Genomic DNA, 15,412 nt, shown 5'->3' with positions numbered 1-15,412 from the left:
CTGATAGCTTATCTTCTGGCTGAAGCCAATAATAAGCTTACATAAGACAAAAAAGGCTTCTTGTGTATCCATATAGCATATAGGGGGAAAATATTCTTCTACTTGACTTCATACTAAGAGCCGTCTTACACGGTAAGTTTAGGCAGCTTCTGGACCTCTTAACGCCTGGACTGGCTGCACATTAACACCTTTTAAGTGGTTAGAAGCACACATTATTTGGTTTAGAGTTATGCCACTCCAGGGCAGGATTATGGTCAATCTGCCTCATTTTGTTATTGTTCCATTACCATGTGGCCACTTCCAACAGCTATTCTACCTAAACTGAAGTACTCCAGTATCCCAGAATGCTCTGAGGGACCCGACCTTTTTTTTTCCCCAGAATGCCTGGTGGCTATAGCATCTCCCACTGCTGCCTAGACCGGCTCTACTCCCATCAGTGGTGGCACAGGGGGCAAGCACCACCTGAGCGCCAACAAAAAAAGGATTGGGCTGCTCAGAGCTTAAGTTTAGAGTGAGCATGTCTCAGGGGCGCAGCCCCGGAGTTCTCTGGGCTCACTGAAGCTGACATGGTGGCTCTGTGCTGAGAACAGGGCTGTCAGGGTTTAAGCCTGTTGTCCCTTTTCTCAGTCTGGAGCTGCTGTGTCAGTTTCAGCAAGAAAAGCTGCTTCCTCGGTCTCTCTGGCCTTGCTGAAACTGACATGGTGGTGGGCCTGCTCTTTGCCAGGTGGGAACAGTGAGTTTCTCCTAGTTAAATCCCTGCTCACCAAAGCTCTAGTGGCAAGTCACAGCTGTACTGGTGAAGGACAGTCAAAGCAGGTTTTTCACCTTAACAAGTGACTGCTGGACTAAGCCAAACGACACTAAGCTGACAAACATTTGTTTGGCTTACAGAGCACATCTAACAAGGCACTCACACAGCTAACTATATCTCTCTGCTTATGGATAGTCCTTTCACAACATCTGATAAAATGATCTTTGGCTAACAAAAGCTTTATATATAGATATATACACTTAGAATAATCTATGAGATATGAATCTATCCTATGTTAATTTTATGCTGTTAAATCTTTTTCACTGCCATCCCATTAACTAAGGTTCAGGATTATCCCACAGATCTTTTATGATTTGGGTGTTATGCTACAACTGCTATGCTAAGCAGTTAAGTTTTTAAAATAAAAACCTCTCATAAAATTCCACCCTTTTCTCCCACTCCTGCCTTGTCAACTTTTGAAGAAATCTTTGTCCACGCTTGTTAAAGAGGTCTAAATCTATGCCTAGGAACACACATCACATTTATCACAGGGCAGCTTGTGTTTGTGTTTTTCCTGTAATGGGAAAGTCCCAGGATAGGTGTGTACACACATCACCCTTCAAACTGGGGTTTAACAAGTGGTTGACTGCTGCTTTCCATTAGGACAAGTGTGACATCTGCTTGTAGACTATGAAATACTAGCGATGCTCAGCACCTTGGAAAGCTGGCAAGATTGCCAACTGTCCAGAAATTTATGGACACATCATAAATAACCAAGTTAAAAATGCGTAGCTGTAAACCCTGTAAGAAAATTCTTCCATCTATGAATCACAAAGTAAAAACAACTCTGCAAAATCAACTCTGTATAAGCATGTTGGTGATCAAATCACTGTCATCAGAAAATGAGCTGGAGGCATTGCTGAAGCACAGACTGGAAACAGTAGTCCCATCTACTGTCTGAGCAGAAGCACAGCACCCCAATGGTAGCTCTTCTCAGCACATTGTGGCTCCTTCCCCAACCCCCTTCCCCAGCCATGTGTTGCTGGTGGTGTTGCCTCCCAGCTGCCTATAACAGTGTTTGGGCAGCAGTGGTCTTCCTTGGGTAATGGGGCTGGTGAAGTTAAGGCAGGAGGGTGGGCTTTAGAGGCAGCATAGTGCAGGTTGCAACTGTGAGCACCAGAGCGTGGGGATGAGTAGTGATTCTGGGGGTGGAAGCAGCGTGGTATAAAATCATTGCTGGAGTCATAAAATTGCCAATCCAAGACTTTTGTTTTAACTGATACCATACAGTTACCCTGAGGAACTCATTTTCACATTATATTTATAGGTTTGGCTAGTAGCACTGAAAAAGCCAGGAATGTCACGGAAAAAGTATTATGCAATTATGTAATTAAATTCTGTATTATAATATAATACATGCATGCAAAGGAAAGGGGTGAAAAATAAGGTTGCATAGACAATCTTTTTTCAGGCATTTGCTAATTTCTGAGTGCTTGACTCCACAATGCCTTTTAACATTGTTTGTTAGTACTATGCAGCAAATAGCTTAGTTAAACCTCAAAAACTCAAGGATTAGATATAAATAAAAACATTTCAATTATATCAGATGGAATACGGTTGCAAGGGCTATCTGATCATTGGCTGTACTCATAAAAGATTTCAGTCCCCTTCTTCCTCACTCCCCTCCTCCCTCTATACACAACTGTACTATGGTAGGGTTTACAGAAACATTTAAGCCTTTTGACATAACACAAGGAGGCACAGACCAGCAAATTCATTTATCCCAGTATGATACTTCTCCTGGACCAAGTCCTGATATCCATATTAACAGTCAGGTTTGTGCCCACTGATAGAGAAAAACAGAGAACCAGGAAATTCTTTGAGGTTTCTCCTTATGGATTTTGCTTGGATTCATCCATTATGAAGAAATAATTTTCCATTCTTCAGAAGAAACTGGAGGCTAGGTCACAAATCTCATGGGTCTCAAGACTGATTAGTATATTGGATACCTGCTTAAACCACTGTGGAAGGTTTTGCCTCTATAAACGTGTAAGGGCTCCTCAGCTCTGCCACAGGACAATGCCCCTGGGAAAGTGGTTGCCCTAATGCAGAGGGGACTCTACTGCCTACATTAAACACAGCCTTTCTGTGTTTTGCTGTGTATACTTGGGAAAATGTGGGAGAATATTCCAGCCCTGCCTTTTTCTGTGGATTCACATCTTCATCACCAGATATCTCTCCTATGTCAGATCATAAAGGTACCTGATTTCATTTTCACAGAGGGAGAGGAAGAATCATGTATTGTGAGTTCATTTCCATGAGTAGAACCTTAAGGAACAAACAGGGCTAGAACTGCTGTTAAGAACTGAAGAACAATTGCAGAAGCTTCCCCTTTATTGGTATTTGCTGGTTATTGCCTAGGATATGCTTTTTATGTCTGTACAGTTGGTCCAAAAGTCAAGAGAGAAAGTTTAGGTTTTTAATAATTGAAGAAAGCACTTATCTAGTTGATAACACCTAATAAAAAATTTAAAAGCTTCATAATGATTGCCTATTTACTCCAAGTGGAAAAAAAGATAGGGGATTAAATATAAATAAGTTAGAATAACAAAAAAGCTATATTCAAAATCTGATTTTCATCATAATATAAAACACTAGCAATATTTGGCCACACATCATCCTCTATAAAGATTAATATTCAACTGCATAAAGTATAGAATGGAGAATCATGTCAAAACTAATATTATGCATTTTATGTGAATCTATGATACTGGCTTACCCTGAGGATTGCATACAGTACTGGCTATCCCAGTTTAAGGTTATTACTGAACGTGTGTAGGATCAGAGAAGAACAGCAAAACTGATCAAAAACCACAAAAAATTCTTATATGAAAATTGGTTGGGAAGCCTGGCATTGCTTACTTTGGACAGGAGATTACTAATATTGGACATGGTAGCAGAATTAAAAGTAAATATAAATAATGAATAACATAGGGAAAGTAGTTAGAAAAACAAATTCATAACACAAGACCAAGGGAACACTCAGTTACATGGAAAGGTAGAAAAGTCAAAAGGGATAAAATAAAAAACTTCATTATACCTGTGGAACTAAGCTGTGGAACTCACTACCGCAAAAATCACTAAATTCAAAAGCAAACCATTAAAAAAATAAATGTAATATTTTTACATAGCAAGTATGAATATCCAGTGTCATCATAATTACTGACAGTAAGTATTGACTTATGTGAAAATACATAGTTCTATATATGCTCACCATGCTAGCTAGCAAACCTAAGGGATGGTTTTAGCAATCAATAAATCCGAGATTATTTGTGTTACATCACATAAAGAGTCTCCGTCTATCCTAGTGACTCTATTGTAGTTGCTGCAGTAGCATTTTCCCTGATGCACTGTTTGGGTCAGCTTTCTGAAGCCTCTTCACAAGTCAGTGTTCAAACTTGACACATCCTATCTTTATAAAATATAGGAGTAAATCCTGTTGATACAACCCAAACCCAGCCTAGTTGCATTATTTCATTTGGAGCTTATCCAGACCCTCACATGAAAGAAAGAATACACATGCCTGAGGTCAACAACAAACTGTGGCCTTGTTTTCTCTACAGGGACACAGATTTATACTGGCTACAGCCATCCAATAACTTTTAAAGCAGACTAATAAACTGCATACCTGCATGAGAGAAAAGGAGAATGGATAGCTGTGCAGTAGTTTAGGTTACTGTGCAGTAATCAAAAATCACTGAGCAGTACAGGTGCACATCTACACAGTAACTAAGTCGACTTAAGCTGACTTGGGTGTAAATTTGATACCTGCATGATGCCAGTACAAAATTTACGCCAAATTAGTTCCTGCACAGTACTGCCTTACTGTGCAGTAACACTGTGTGTGTGGAATGACTTGGGATTAACTGTAGGGACTTGGGACTCCACACACGCAGTGTTACTGCACTTTAATGGTTGTTCATGTAGATGCTGGCCTAAAAATCCATTTACTGTGCAGTAAATTACTGCACAGTAAATACCCATATAGACTCACCCACTGAGGGCTTGGTTTCCTCCTTCTCCCCTCATTCAGTTGTGGATGAGATGGTTGTGAATCATTTGTGGCATCATGAAGGGGAGGTGGGGGAGGGGCAAGGGCACAGCATTCTAAATCTCTTGCAGTATTTCTTGAGGGAGCAACTTTTTTTCCATCCTGTTTTTCCTTCATCAGGAACTGAAGTATCGTGTTTTAAAACAGACCAAGGAGACAGAAACATACTTGGCTCTCCATAGGCATGGTAGTTCATTTACAGCTAGTCATGATGCATTAAATGTAATGTAAATGTTTTTTTAAAAACAAAAAACAGCTACAAACTACAGATAAAAAGGCCTCTACAGAGCCTGAGTTCCTGCTTTGTCTCACCCCTTATTTGAAATAATGTACATTGGTGATTTGGGTTTTTGTTATTTACAGTAACAAAACTGGGGCTCTTTTGTGTAGGGTGCTGTACATATGCCAATTCAAACCCTTTGAGACAAAGACTTTTTATTATGCGAACAAAGATTTTATCCTCATTTCACGGGCTGGATCTGAGACCCAGGCATTATGGCTGGGATCTGCAGTGACCTACAGAAATTAGAGTCTAAATCCACTAAGAGGTTCTTATAAGTAATGAACTATAATGCTCCTAGCACAGAATCCAAAACCCAGAGTTAGGTGCGTTAGATTGCACTGAATGTTGATAGTTAAGTGCTTGAAATGAGTGCCCAAAAATAAATTAATGAATTAACTAATAAATTAAAATATAATCTGAGGTCACATCCAGACATGCATGCACATTTAATTCTCTGGGGACCACTAGTACTGGTGTACCTTGTGCTGCTGCTAGTTGTCCCCAGAGAATACCTGTGCCATGTGCTCACTGGCACTCAGCAGGTTATCCTGAGTCGGGTAGGGGAGACAGGAGCCAGCACTGGGCTGGCCCCAGCAGCATTACCTGAGGTCCTGGGGGCCTCTAGGGGCTGCAGCAGTTGTAATTCTGCTGCCTAGAGCCTGGTGAGCAACAGAGTGTGGCTCTGGCTGGCCAGGCTCTGGCTTTGGGTGGCACATGTGGCTGCCATGTGCACAGCTCCATTTTTTTTCTCTGCAGTTTTGACCCCTAGATATCCAGGGGTCAAAAAACCCTCCACACTGCTCCCTTGGAGCACAGAGAACAACAGAATGGCACCACGTGGCTCCACTCATCTGGATGTGGTCTGAGTGTGAAGGCATCCAGAGCTAATCCATAGTTCTCTAAATGCAGGAACGTGACCTATGTCAGAGCAGTCAGAGCCCCACGCACATGGTCCTGCCTGGAATCCTCTCCTGAGGGTAGGTACCTACAACAGTTATTTGAAAGAACTGAGCAAGGCTCCCTGTTTTTCTTTTAAAATGGGGCTACTGAAGTAGGTAGCCTGCCTCTTACAAAATAGACCACTTACCCAAGATGTGGGAAGCCTTGATTCAAAGGGCCCCTCCGCTTCAGGGTGTTCTAACTTCTTTAACTTCCCTACTGAGTGCCCAGACTATGAAACTATTTGGTGTAATGGATAAAGAATACACCCCACCTCTCCTGTTGAAGTTGTGCCACTGCACAGAAAGAATGAAAGATTGATTGGGCTAGAAAGAAAGAGGGGGAGAAGAAGAAGGGGCATGGCTCTAATTTAGTAATTCGGGCACTCAAATGGGAGGAGTATCCTGGGTTCTGCTCCCAGATTGATTTGGGGGTGTTTTCTTATCTAATGAATTTTAAACAGAAAATACTTTTCCTACCTGAATGCTATAAATCACTAGATTATTACAGAGAAGGTGGAAATCTGCTCTGGAAGCTGCATTTTTTTAAGCAGTATTTTATGAGAAGTCCAGTTAAATTAGTGTGTATTGGGATGACATGAGTATGTTGCATGAGAGAAAAATCACATCAAGTACGGGTCATTAATCCTTACAAATTACATCAAAAGACTTTTCTTGCACAATGGTGGTGCCCTAAACTCTTGCCAAACCCACTCCTACAGCCCAGACTGAGAAGGCAATAAAATAATTAATTAATGACAAACAGCTGGGTAGAGGTATCAACAATAACAAAAGTGTATTAAACAACAACACCACAGTAATCAACAATACTCACAATTATATACAAGTACCAATAATACATTATCAACACTATCCCCAGTTACCCAAAATGGCACTGGAGAGCAATTATGAGCTCTTCCCCTGCCACAGCTGCAGGCAGCACCACTTACATGAACACCAGAGGAGATTTTGGTCCCCCAGGCCCTTACTCTACACACAATCAACCAAGGAGATATTAGTCTCATCTAGACCCTCACTTCACACACAAATAACAGCACACAATGGAGGAGGTATTGACCAACACATGGGTCCTCACCCACTCTCAATCTGCAAGGAATAGCTGTTGGCCTCCCAGGCCCTCTAGCTCTCACCCACAATAGCATGTACCTGATGCAGACACTCCTGAGTCACAGCCAGCTGCTCCTCCAGCCACACATGATTTAAGCCCATCTGAACAACACTTGAGCCTCATTCAAACACACAACACTGGACTTTTGGATTTTTATATTAATCCATCACACCATTTCTGTCAATCATCATGAAGGCCAATCATACCTTCTGGTGTTCCATCAATCACTCTTTGATCCAATCAAATCCACACAAGTATCTATCAAAGTATCAATTACCTTAGAGAGCAGGCTGCAGCACTTTTGCACCAAAATGTTTTACTCTCTGGACACACTGGGCATGCTCGACCACTCTATGTAGGTCATTCCAGTGTAACAGTGAGAGTGTCAGTAAGTCCAGAATGCTCTGACCTACTCAAACAGTGTAACTTATGCAACTTCCTTACAAAAACTAACTAAACAGTCCAGGAGACACTATGGCTTCTCAGCCAACAAGTGCACCTATAGGATTTTGCATTTTAGAGGATTAAAGTACCCCTTCATCCAGTTTCTGGCTTTAGCTGTCTGCCCAGAGAATCATGGAGTCATAGAAAAATGGGGCTGGAAGGGACCTCCAGAGGTCATCTAGTCCAATACCTTGCCTGAGGTCCAAACCATCCCATACAACCATAATGTAAACTCTACATAAGACTACCCTCAATCCTGAGACAACATAGACCTAATACCCAACCTGCCAGAAGTAAAGCAGGGAAACTGTAACAGCCAATGTCCTGCTTCTATAACATTTTGTCAATTGATACTCAAGAAGTCTTGGGGAGATGGCAATGCCCCCAGCTATAGAGGAAGGCAATCCCACCCCCCCCACCGAAACACACACACACACTCCATACCAATCTGATCATTCCTTCCTGACCCCAAATATGGTGATCAGTCTGATCATGAGTGGAGGGTCAAGACACCGTAAACTAGCAGAAGAATTGGCACTCCAGTTGAAGTCCCAGCCTTGGCTTTAGCCAACAGCCAGTTCCTCTAGGGAGGCTTAAAAACACCCTGCAGAAGAAGAAGAAGGGGAGGGAAGAAGTGTATAGCAGAAGAAGCAGGGGAGGGAAGACTAGGTGGGAGCAGCAAGGAAGGGAATAAAATGGTAGAATTATGCCCTAGTATAATTATGCCATGGTAGAAAATAGGCATAACTACTTCCAGACAAGTCCCAACCAGTGGCTGCCCAATCTTTTCTTGAATACCTCCAGGGATAAAGAGTCCATAACTTCCCTAGGCAGTCTATACCACTGCCTCACTACTCTAACAGTGAAGACGTTTTTTTCTGGATATCCAATCAAAATTTATTTTGCTGCAACTTCCATCCATTGGAATGCATCCTCCTCTCCGCAGCAAAAATAAAGGTGTTTTCCCTCTTCTTCATGGCAGCCTTCAGGTATTTGAAGATTCCTGTCATGTCCCCTCTTAAGCATTTTTTCCACAAGCTGAACGTGCCTAGCTCCTTCAGCTTCTCCTTGTATGGTTTACCCTTGATCATCTTTGTTGCCAACCTTTAGACCCTCTCTAAGTTCACCACATCCTTTTTAAAATGTGGAGCTCTCAGTTCCTTGAGGACCCTGGGATATAGCTCATCCAGTACATTAATTAATTCAGAACAAACAAAAGCTCTTTGACCATCTCTTTTGTTACCTCCTCTCTTAGCTTGAACCTTCCTTATTCAGATGATCCCTATTAGGTGTCTGGCAGTTTAATTTTTTTGGGAAGACTGAGGCAACGTAGCTGTTGATTAGCTCAACCTTCTTTGTATCTTTGGTTAAGAGTTCCTCCTGGCTGGTTAACAGATGACACACAGCTTCTTTGGTCCTTCTTTTCTGGCCAACATAGTTATAGAACCTTTTCTATATGTGCTTTGGTTCATGCACAGAAACATAACAACAAGTTCCTAGGGAACTTTCAGGTAAAAAAAAATCAAGGTGCCTAATGAGTTTAGTCACTTCCAGGCATAGGTGGCCCCTAAATAGGGATTTTTGGACTGTAGTTTTCAACTTTCACATCTAAAGGCCACCCAAGTCCTATTTCAGGTTTCAGAGTCCTTTTTTTGTACCAGGCTGTAGGTGACTAGTTCTCAGTAAGTCAGTTGCCTTCAGGCCTCTTGGCAAATCCCAACCTGTATGACTTGCCCATTAGCATACAAAGGTACTTGCCTCCATTTACAGTTCTTTGCTTTGTAAACTTAATATCCCTTGTTTATTTTATAGGATTCTTTGTTAAAGCACATACATTTTAGAGTAATAAAAATTATTCTATATTCCTGTGAAAATCTATTAGTTTCATCTATATTAAGTTCTATATTTTTTTCCATAATGAGAGTGACTAATGGAACTCATAGGGACATAGGGATGTAAAGCACAAGACTGAAGAAAGCAAAAAGGAAAAGAAAAGATGGAGAGACTTTTCATACATATGTGAGAGAGGTGATAGAACTGCTGTTAAGGAAACCACACAGCAAATGAACCTCCTTTGTTTGTGGAAGCTACAACTTTCTTCTGCATACTTATGATTCACTGCATATCACAGTATGGAACAAACCACATATACACAAGGAAGCTTGATCTTACTATACTACTGGCTACTTTCCTGCAAAACCTCTTCCTTTTGCAAATTCTTTAGATCATTTCAATAACCTCCACTATTCCCTGCTAGGGAAAAATAGCTGCACTCCTCAGTGTGAAAACACTGAGAATCACGCAGCAGCTTTGACTTTAGTGAACATTTCATTTTCAGTGCCAAGAAAACAATAGCTAAATGCTGGTCTTAGCCACCATAGAGACATACCTGCCAAACTGATCTGATGACAATGGAAACAGGAACTGAAACAAATAACTTTGCTGCTGAAAAGTTCCTTTCTTTAAGTTAAGAAAACACTGACAGTCCTTTGCTTGTAACTAAAATACCTCTAATTTAAGTGGGTCCTCAGGACAAATACTGTTCTCACTGAACTCAAACAGGGTTTGTCAGGGACTTCAATAAGAGGCTTGAACCTTAACGATTTCATCATTATAATACTGCTCTATTTTGCAAATCAAAACCCACAACCAATCAACAAAACATTAACAAAAGGAAGCCTCGGAAGTCATTGCTTTTGCTCACACATTGTCTACGGGAAATTAAATGTCTTTCTCTAGTTTCAATTTCTGCTGTTAGGAGAGTTGTGCTGAACTGTATTTCAGCACATTCTGTTAAATCAATCACACTGTAAAATGCATTAACACTACATAGCCAGAACTTACTTTTTCATGGAATATTAGAGTTGTGACGACAAGAAGCAACCAAAGCAATGACATTGACATCTGAAGTGACACTCCAAACTCAGCTCATTCTATGGCATTTTAGGGTACATATTTTATATTTAGGCCTTACACCACATGCATCACAATGGTTCCTTCAATAGAGTACCAAGCAACACAACGAGTATGTCACATGGGTTCATTCCTAGCTGCTTATTCCTAGGCAAGGAAATCACTTACAGAATGAAAAAATAAATAAATTGCATGTTAGGTATAATAGGCATTTTTTTAGAAAGCTAATTCAAAGTTGAAGAAAATGCTTTGCACCTGGAGTGAAATATGATGGTTGGTGATGGTGACAGTGCTTGTGATTCTCAGCTAGTCATAACTCAGAATTTCCATTGTATGAAGAATTCTGACATTTTAGAAAGAACTGTCATTCCAGTTCAGAACAAGAAGTAGAAATTCTGAAATATCCTATGAAAAGGAAATTTCAAAAAGTATTTGTTTGCAAAGAATCAACATATTAATTTTGGATTTCTTCCCTAAATAAAATAGATCAGCTGGCTCCCTGTTCTGACCTAAGTCTTTGGTGAATTACTTGATCTGCTCTGAAGAAGTCAGGAACAGTCATAAGGGGCATGTCCAGATCAGTGCAGACATTTTTTTCCCAGAGGACAAGTAGCAGTGGCATACCTTGTGCCACTGGTACTTGTCCCTGGGGAATGCCTGTGCCATGTGTGCTCTAGCACATGGGAAGTTATTCTGGGTGGGATAGAGGAGGCCTTAGCAGCCTTACCAGGGGTCCAGAGGGCTTCCTGGGGCTGCAGCTACAGCAGGAAACTTGGCTGGCAGCTGGAGAATGGCTCTGGCAGGCCAGCCTCTGGTTTTGGGCAGTGTGCACTGCTACCACATGCCCACCGCACAGCACTTTTTTTTGCCATTGATTTTTTTCACCCCAGGATCTCTCGTGGTCAAGTCCCGCATGCTGCACATTAGGGCTGTGCGAAAAACCACCATTCTGTTTCAACTTGCATTTCGATGTTTTGACAGAACAGTGTTTCATTTTGAATTTTGTTTTGATTCGAAACCACCGATCTGTTTCATTTCATCGAAACAGTTTTGCTTTTTCAATGTTTCGCCCATAAACTATAATGGAGAAGCTCAAAACAGGCTACAACTTTGTCATTTCTGGCCTGATATAGATTAAACTTGCAGGAATGGTAGCCCCTTCAGGAGGCATGAAGCCTGCCACGTTTCAAGGAGATAGATGCAGGTGTTTCAGGGAAACAGCACCTCAAAGTCTTGAAAGCAAAACTCATGTCACGTGTATGTGTTAAGGCACAGTGGGTTCAAAACTGCAGATATGCTAGCCCCTGCATAGCATGGCATGGGAGCCACAAAGCCTGCCAGCTGTCAAGGAGATAGGTGCAGGGGGAGTCTGGGTTCTGGGGCCCTGCACCTCTAGCTGCTGACAGGCAAAACCTGTGACATGGGTGGGTGATACTGTGTGCTAAGGTGCACCCTCACTCAACTGACACCAAGGCAGAAAGCAGGGCAGTTCAAACAATGCTGCCTTTTATGCAGTTTTTCCATTCCTCCCTCAAAGCACTGGGATTGGAAGAGACCTCAGGAAAGGATGACAGTCACTGGCCAGCTACACTGTCAATAATGAGAGCACTCCTTCCCCCCTAGTCCCCTCCCTCTCCTTTCTTTACTTTCTGTTTCCCTGCAGGCAAGCCCAGCTTGAGCTTCGAAACGTTTTGAAATTTTCAAAATGTTTCGGCTTGCCTCATTTTGTTTCAAGGCTGTTTCAAAGCTCTCTGTTTTGTTTTGATTTGAGCTCAAAACAAGTCAAAACGGCATCAAAATGAAACTGCCAGCGAAACTGTGCACAGCCCTACTGCACATGTCTCTGCTCATTTTGATGTGGCCTAGGAGTCCCACAATTAGACAACTTGCCTGGTTTCCACAAAAAAAAAATCTTCACAACTGAGTTTCCCCTCATAATATTTTGATTTTGTAGAACTGCTATTTTCGGATAGAAACTATATCTGTCAGAATTTTTTCTGTCCAGCTCTTGTTTCCAAGTCATCTGAGAGTTTGTTCTATAATATAGGACCAGCTCCTGAAAAGAGCTGATTCTCCTACACAGATAGGCTTTGTCTTTGTTACAGATCATTCTGTTATTTCTGAAGAACAGCAGTGGGAACCACAGACATTAAAAAAAAAACCTTACTTCTTTAATAGATGCAAGCTAAGCTGATAAAAGTAGAGCTGGTCACTGTTTAGTATTACTAGCTCTGGAAAAATGAGACTTCAGGTTTTGGTTTTGTCATAGTTGGGACATAGGAGAGAGCCTTTAACTTTTTTATGAAATGAAACATTTTGAAACACTTTATTTTGAATATATTGGGAAAACTATCATTCACATCATGGGATCAGAATCTCAGCCTCTATATATTTGTGATAATATTTATGAATTATATTGTCATATTCTTTTGCTTGAGACTTGTATTGTGGTAAGAAATTGGGTCTAAGAACCCTCCTAAATATCAACACTGTAGCTTAAGTGTAATGGAAGTATGGGAGTTTATAACGCTGCCAAATAAATAATGAATTGAATGTCAAAATAAAGAAACTTTTAAAAAGGTTTTTACTGTATTAGATTTTGCACCTGTTGCATGACAGGCAGAAAACCCTGACCCATTCTGTTGGAGCATTTTTTAATATGCACACAGGAATAAAACCTCCAGCTCAAAGGCAACAAAATGGCCTACCTAATTTAAGAAAACAGCACATTCTGATTGCTGTGGTTAAAGGGCTTACCAACCCTGTTTCAGGACCTATAACTCCACTAAATCTCTATTCTTTACAACTAAACTTAAATATTTTTGTTTAATGAATTAAAATATTCATAATGTATACATAGATTAACTCATTATTGCACACATGGAAAAAGCTCAAAATGTTTAGCTGTACAAGATATTATTTTATGTTTGTCCAGTACAAGAGTGATTAGATTGAAACAGACAGGTCCAAGTTACTTATGTAAATGATTGCCTGAATAGTGAAAAGTTCAGAGACCTACTTTGGTAAAGCACCAAAGGTCTGTGTCCCCAAGGTGCTTAAGTACAGGCTGAACTTCAAGCATTTCAATAGCCCCATTGAAGACAATTAAATTAGCCACGTGTTTAAAATTAGGTATGTGTACCTTGCTGATACTGTGGGGTAATTGCCTATACGGCTGCAAACAGACATTGCATTTATCCAAGCATAAACCATTCTATCCCAGGACAAAGTGTAATTGTACTGATGTCTATTTTCTCAGGATAAAATCTACCAAAGTTTCCCAGATGAGAGGTAGCAAGTTTATCCCAGGATATGGCAAAGTATGTCTGTAGAGTTATTTTGGGATTGCATCATTGAATCAGTGGCAGAAAAGCAGCACTTCATTCAGCCATTCACTAAACCCAGGTTAGAAGTCAGGTAGGTGGACAAGCTAATTCTGAGATACCTTTGTTCCAGGACAAACACAGGTCCAATTTATCCAGCCATGAATGCTGGCTTCTTGATAATGCAGGGGGAGCCCTAAGGCATAACTCGATCTAATGCATGATCCCACAGTTGTGTGGCATGGCAGAAGGCATGATTTTGTGGATCACACATTAGATCCAAACACCCCTCCACTTGCACATGTAAAGTGGGCCTTAGAGAATAAAAGCCAGCACAAAATTAAGTTCTCAGTCTACTTTTTTTTAAACAAGAATAAAATTGGTTTATATATGCAGCAGCCTTCTTTTCAAGTTTCTGCCAATCATGATGCCAAAGCAAAGTTTGGGTAGAAAATGGTGCTGAGGTCTATGGACAGGTAGATGGATGAGGAATAAAGTGTCACTGACAGCAGGAGTGAAAATTATGAAGATAAAAATGGAGAAAATGGAAACCTATAGTCAGAATTCAAAATGTTGTGTCAAATTATTTTTCAGTTAAATGGTATTCATTCATTTTAGGATTTATAAATGTTCAGTTGCATGAAGAATCAGACCAGTGAGAAGAAAACAATCTGAAGATAAATCAAGCAGACTTGAGCCCCTATATGGCAGTATACAACACTGTTACAGTGCAGCTTTAACTTTTAAAGCAGTTCACATCTGTATGCTAGTGTGAATTTGAAAGGGGGCTTTTGTCAATCAGAAGGGGCTTTTGCCAAATATAAGTTGAGAGGAAAAGGCTGAGAGGAATCTCAAAGGTCTAGCGTGCATTTCTGATGCTTTCACACTTACTTACTTGGGATTTGAGAAAAGCTGAGCCTTTCAAGACTACAGAATATCAATCTAAAAGTTCCTTATTGCAAATGTTTTTCATTACATCCACCACCACATATGACTGTAATGCAGCATAAATTGGGGGAGGGGTTAACATACAGTGTCTCAAGTAATACTGGCAACTTTCATTCTTTCTCTTCCTTTCAGTCACTATCTTTCAAAGTTGTTTGTGAAAAACAGAGACACCCACCACCCAAGTAGCCCACAGCCTGGTAGTTAGGATGGTCAACTGGGAGACTGACCTGCTGCAGTCCATACACCCATGAACTTTTAACTAGAATATATGAAGCAGACCAGGTTCAAAGTATACCAGGAGGAACAAAAGTCCTACATTCTTGCAGCCTCTTCCATCCCACCTGCAGCCTGACACTCCAGCCAACTGCCTGTCAGTAAGTTAGGTAATTAGTATCACTCAAACACCTTCCTGCCCCACTTTCAAAGATGGGGGGAACACTCAAAATAAAAATGAAAAGAGATTTTTTTCAGTGATATATTCTCAAGTGGCTTGTGAAAGCCACAAAAAATCCTCAGCCTGTTCTTGGGCTTTCTTTGCAATCTCTCTAGACAATAAGGTCTCAAGATGCTAA

General features: G+C 40.8%; 1 long non-coding RNA gene across 1 annotated transcript in view; it reads right to left on the bottom strand.

The window, feature by feature from the left end:
• The window catches only part of LOC149862870 (uncharacterized), a 263,605-nt gene extending 253,493 nt beyond the window's left edge, over nt 1-10,112 (bottom strand). The window contains exon 1 of the long non-coding RNA XR_016442906.1: nt 10,046-10,112. This is a non-coding gene — a long non-coding RNA (uncharacterized LOC149862870). The remainder of the gene's footprint in view (nt 1-10,045) is intronic.
• Between the last annotated feature and the right edge of the window lie 5,300 nt (nt 10,113-15,412).

This window comes from Crocodylus siamensis, chromosome 6, assembly GCF_052110815.1.
Source record: "Crocodylus siamensis isolate JL-2025a chromosome 6, ASM5211081v1, whole genome shotgun sequence".
NCBI classification, from domain to species: Eukaryota; Metazoa; Chordata; order Crocodylia; family Crocodylidae; genus Crocodylus; species Crocodylus siamensis.
This window is presented reverse-complemented; position numbering and strand designations above follow the sequence as displayed.